The following is a 6,000-nucleotide window of genomic DNA, read 5'->3' as shown; positions in this document are numbered from 1 at the left end:
TTTGTTTAAGAGGAAACTGCAGATGCTGGAGAATCGAAGGTTACACAGAAAAGCTGGAGAAACTCAGCGGGTGCAGCAGCATCTATGGAGCGAAGGAAATAGGCAACGTTTCGGGCCGAAACCCTTCTTCAGTGTCTATTTCTTGATCTATAATGTGCGGATAACCCCATCTAGTGGCTATTGCCTGTATTACAAGATTTGCCCGCACAGATAAATAGAAATTTTAACAAGTCAAAAATAAAGCATGAATTGAAGATGGATTTGAATTGTGCCTCCATTTTAGCGTGGAAATCAGCTAGAGTAGGCTTTGTGGGCTTCAAGCCTGAACTGCATTCAATACAATCATGGTTAAATATCCATATTATTATTCTCTCTCTCCCCGTACCAATTGATGCTTTTTTAAAATCCAGTAATCCAGACTACCTTCTTTAAGTACAGGTCCACCACCGGTTTACAGGCAACTGGTGCTCCAGCACCTCCTTTAATCCGCCCCCCGCCCCCACCCACAACGGAAGTCCCCGCGATAATGTGGCGCCTAGGAGGCCGATCTCAACCTCATTGGGACTTCCGCAGCCGATCAGAGGATTGAATCTGCTGCCTGACCCGCTGAGTTAATCCAGCACCTCGTGTCCTTTTGTCCATGCTGACCAAGTTGGCATTCCCGCTAATCCCATCCGACTACATTTGGCCAGTATCATAATAAACTCTTCCTGTCCATGGACCTGTTAATATCTACACAGAGCCAATCTGGGTTCAATCGTGACTACGGGTGCTGTCTGTATGAAGTTTGCATTTTCCCCCTGTGACCGCGTGGGTTTTGTCCGGGTGCTTCGGTTTCCCCCCACACTCCAAAGATGCGCAGGTTGTTAGGGTTAATTGGCTTCGGTAAAATTGTCAATATTTCCTAGTGTGTCGGACGGCCCCACAGCAGAAGCGTCCACGTCATGGGACTGGAAACTGTAAGTATCCTGAGCTAATTCTGCTACCAACATCATCTGTGGCGACAAGTGATGGCTTCCACTGATTGTCGCCGGAAGCTTGTGTCCTTTACAGGACGGAGGATGACAGCGAGGTCAACAAGATGGACACGAAAAGAAGAAGTGTGTAGGATGGTGCTTGTGTACGGGGTGATCACTGGTCGGCATGGACTCGGTGGGCCGAAGGGACTGTTTCCGCACTGTATCTCTAAAGTCTAAAGTAAAGTGTAACAGTCGAGAGGTTTTTTGTTTTAATTGACACAACAGGCAGCAGAGAGGGAAGAATCACATGCTTCTCATTACGTACGATGAAGCAGTTTAATATGTTGCACACCGCATGCTGCCTGGGCCTGTGGTGCTTATTCCAATCAGGGCCGTGTCAGAGACACCAGCTGCTGACTTCAGCCAGACAAGAGGGTTTGCTGCGGGGATGAGGGCGATCAGGAAACACTGGAGGAGAGGGAGAGGAGAGAGCAGCACGGTGGCGCAGCAGTACTGCCTTACAGCGCCAGAGACCCAGGTTCGATCCTGACGACAGGTGCTGCCTGCGTGGAGTTTGCACGTTCTCCCCGTGAGCTTTCCCCAGGTGCTCTGGTTTCCTCCTACACTCCAAAGATGTACAGGTGTGTAGGTTAATTGGCTTCGGTAAAATTGTAAATTGTCCCTCGTGTGTAGGATAGTGATAGTGTACGGGGCGATCGCTGGTCGGCACAGGCTCGGTGGGCCGAAGGGCCTGTTTCCGCGCGGTATCTCTAAAGTCTAAATTAAAGTCTAAAGTAAAGACGGGAGAAGACTTGATGGATTACCACCACAAGATCTTTGCTGGTGTAGACGGCGTCAATAGACGTCAGCTCTTCTAACTAGCAGATATCAAAGGACAACGGGGCAAAGGTCAAACATGTGGGGAGCTACCGCAGATGCTGGTTTACACCAAAGATAGACACAAAACGTTGGAGTGAATCAGCGGGCGGGTCAGGCAGCATCTCTGGAGAAAAGGAATAGGTGACGTTTCGGGTCGGAACCCATCAGACCGCTGATGAATGTAAAACTTTGGGTAAAAGATACAAGAGGAACATCTCATTTACTCAGAGAACAGTTACGTTTAGTTAGTTTTGTTTATTATTATTGTCATGTGTACCGTGGTACAAGTGTTGGAGAAACTCAGCGGGTGAGGCCACACCAGGAGAGGAGGAATAGGCGAGGTTTCGGGTCGAGACCCTTCTTCAGATTGATGTCCGGGTGGGGGTGGGGTGGGAGAGAGAAAGGAAGATGCGGAGACAGTAGGCTTTGTGGGAGAGCTGGGAAGGGGTAGGGGAAGGAGGGAGAAAGACCTTTTTGTCGCGTGCTATCCAGTCAGCGGAAAGACTACACATGATTACAATCAGGCCGTCCACTGTGTACAGATATAGGATAAAGGGTTTAATGGGTTAATGCACTATAAGCCCAATCAAATCCCATTACAGATAGTTTGAAGGTCTCCAATGCAGTAGGTGACAGGTCAGGACCGCTCTCTAGCTGGTGAGAGGATGCTTCAGTTGCCTGATAACAGCTGTGGAGAAACTGAAACCAGGTATCCATCCATGCTCACCGCACGTCCTATCTCCTGGTCTGCAGCCTTCTATTTCTTAGCTATTTGACAATGTGGCCCATGTCATATAGAGTCATAGAATACTCTTGATCTGGATCACCGACATGATCTTCACAATGCGTCAACTACAAGAAAAATGTTGTGAACAACTTCAACCTTTGCACATGGCATTCATCGACCTCACTAAATCCTTCGACTTGGTATCCAGGGAACTCTTATGGGATGTCCTATCCACCTATGGATGTCCAGAGAAGTACATTTGAATCCTGAGATTCCTCCACGATCACGTGCTTGCCACAGTCATGGCCAGCAACAGCAACTGTGAGCCGTTTCAAGTCAGATCAGGAGTGAACCAGGGATGCGTGATTGCCCCAACGCTGTTCACCATCTTCATTGCGACAACCATCCAGGACGACCTAACCCCAGGAATCAAAATCATCTACAGAACAGATGGCAGACTTTTCAATCTTGCCCGTCACAAGCCCAAAACTAAGACATCTGTGAGCTCCCTCATCGAGGTCCAATACGCAGACGACAACTGTGTTGCAGTTCCGTCAGAAAATCATCTGCCACAGATCCTGACTGCCTTCAACAGTGCATACATACACAGCACTTGGACTTGCCATCAACTCCAAGAAGACTCGGGTTATCTACACCAACTGAGACAAATTGGAAAGAACCATCAATTCAACTTGGTGAAATAACTGTGGAAAATGTGGATCACTTTCCGTACCTTTGAAGTCACCTCTCCTCCAATGTCGACCTTGATGACGAGATCCAACATCGTTTTAAGTGTGCTGGAACAGCTTTTGGACGTCTTCGAACGAGATTCTTTCAAAATCGTGACATCCAAACAGACACCAAAATGTTAGTGTACAAGGCAGTGGTGATTCCAACGCTCCTGTATGCATCAAAAATCTGGACAACATACCGACGCCATCTGAAAACACTTGAAAAGCTCCATCAACGATGTCTTTGAAGCAGTTTAAATATCAGCTGGGAACGCCAGCGTGCTGAATGAAGCACAAACATCTAGCATCGAAGCCTTCGTCATCAAGAACCAACTAAGATGGGTGGGTCGGTCCTGTTGTGAGGAGGATGCTAGGAGGCTGCAAGGTGACTTGGATAGGCCGGGTGAGTGGGCAAATGCATGGCAGATGCAGTATAATGTGGATAAATGTGAGGTTATCCACTTTGGTGGCAAAAATAGGAAAGTAGACTATTATCTAAATGGTGGCCGATTGGGAAAGGGGGAGATGCAACGAGACCTGGGTGTCATGGTACACCAGTCATTGAAGGTAGGCATGCAGGTGCAGCAGGCAGTGAAGAAAGCCAATGGTATGTTAGCATTCATAGCAAAAGGATTTGAGTATAGGAGCAGGGAGGTTCTACTGCAGTTGTACAGGGTCTTGGTGAGACCACACCTGGAGTATTACGTACAGTTTTGGTCTCCTAATCTGAGGAAAGACATTCTTGCCATAGAGGGAGTACAGAGAAGGTTCACCAGATTGATTCCTGGGATGTCAGGACTTTCATATGAAGAAAGACTGGATAGACTCAGTTTGTACTCGCTAGAATTTAGAAGATTGAGGGGGGATCTTATAGAAACTTACAAAATTCTTAAGAGGTTGGACAGGCTCGATGCAGGAAGATTGTTCCCGATGTTGGGGAAGTCCAGAACAAGGGGTCACAGTTTAAGGATAAGGGGGAAATCTTTTAGGACCGAGATGAGGAATACATTTTTCACACAGAGAGTGGTAAATCTCTGGAATTCTCTGCCACAGAAGGTAGTTGAGGCCAGTTCATTGGCTATATTTAAGAGGGAGTTAGATGTGGCCCTTGTGGCTAAAGGGATCAGGGGGTATGGAGAGAAGGCAGGTACAGGATACTGAGTTGGATGATCAGCCATGATCATATTGAATGACGGTGCAGGCTCGAAGGGCCGAATGGTCTACTCCTGCACCTATTTTCTATGTTTCTATGTTCGGATGAAAGACGAGCGTCTACCAAAGCAAACCTTCTACTCCCAGCTTAAAGGAGGCAAATGTAAAAGAGGCGGACAAAAGAAGAGATTCAAAGACGCCTTAAAAGCCAGCATGAAGAAATGTGAAATGGACATCGACAGGAAACTCTGGCGAACCATCATCCAAGAAGGAGCTGCAACCATAGAAGCCAAGAGATGTGCAGAATTAGAAGAAAAGAGAAGAAAACGGAAAGTGAGGCAGCAACAACCAAAGCCCGATCTGCTGTCTAGAATTACCCGTCCTGAATGTTGAAGGACTTTCAAAGCCAGGATCAGATTCATAAGCCCCCGAGAGTCCATAAAAACAACAGAATGTAGACCATCATCCTCGACCTTGAGGGATTGCCACGACATAGAATAGCACACCAATGGAACAGGCCCTTTGGCCCAACTCATCCATACCCCATCTTCGATAGTTCCACCTGACCACATTGGCCCTGAACCTTTCCTATCCACCTACCTGCCCAAATGTACTTTTGTACATGCCTCGAACACTTCCTGTAGCAGCTCATTCCGTAGACCTACCACCATATGTGTGGAAGTGTTGGCCCTCTAGTCCCAACTAAATCTTTTTTATGAGCTGGCTGGGACCCTGCATTAAAATCTACTCATCAGCTCCACCTACTGGGGAAATGCCTCACCTCCGTGGCAGAGGGGAGACCTCAGTCCATTATTGCAGGTCACCCATGTTACCTAACGGGAGAAAGATTGCAGTTGAGAATGGTACTTGAAAGAAGGACCCAGGCACTCTTGTTCATGAACTATAAGACATTAGTGACCAGGTGAAGCAAGTGACGAGGAAGGCAAATAACATGGATAGGCAACGTTTTTCGGGTCGGGACCCTTCTTCCGATTCAGTTGACGGGGAGATTCTGGGATATAGGAACACAGTCACAGGAAGGTAGACACAGAGTGCTGGAGTAACTCAGCGGGTCAGGCAGCATCTCCTTTGTATCACAAAACAATTCTAAGACCTGTCATTGTTACAAGAGCAGGGGACTCTTGCAAGAACTCACAGCTTGTGCTGAATTTCTGGAATTCCCTCCAGATCATTGTGAGGGTTTTTTAGACTTTGTTTTTAGATGTCTGGTGTGGAAACAGGCCCTTCGGCCCACTGAGTCCACACCGACATGTGATCACCCATACACAAGCTCTATCCTACACACTAGGGATAATCTATAATTTTACCCAAGTCGATTAACCTACAAACTGCACGTCTTTGGATGTGTGGGAGGAAACCGGAGCACCCGGAGAAAACCCACGCAGGTCACGGGGAGAATGTACGAACACCTTACAGACAGCACCCGTAGTCGGGATCGAACTCGGGTCTCTGACGCTGTGTGGCAGCAACTCTACTGCTGCGCCACTGTGCTGCAAGGGCAGGAAGCAACACTAGGGCAGTGAAGGAGATA

This window comes from Leucoraja erinacea, chromosome 19, assembly GCF_028641065.1.
Source record: "Leucoraja erinacea ecotype New England chromosome 19, Leri_hhj_1, whole genome shotgun sequence".
Classification (NCBI taxonomy): Eukaryota; Metazoa; Chordata; class Chondrichthyes; order Rajiformes; family Rajidae; genus Leucoraja; species Leucoraja erinaceus.
This window is presented reverse-complemented; position numbering follows the sequence as displayed.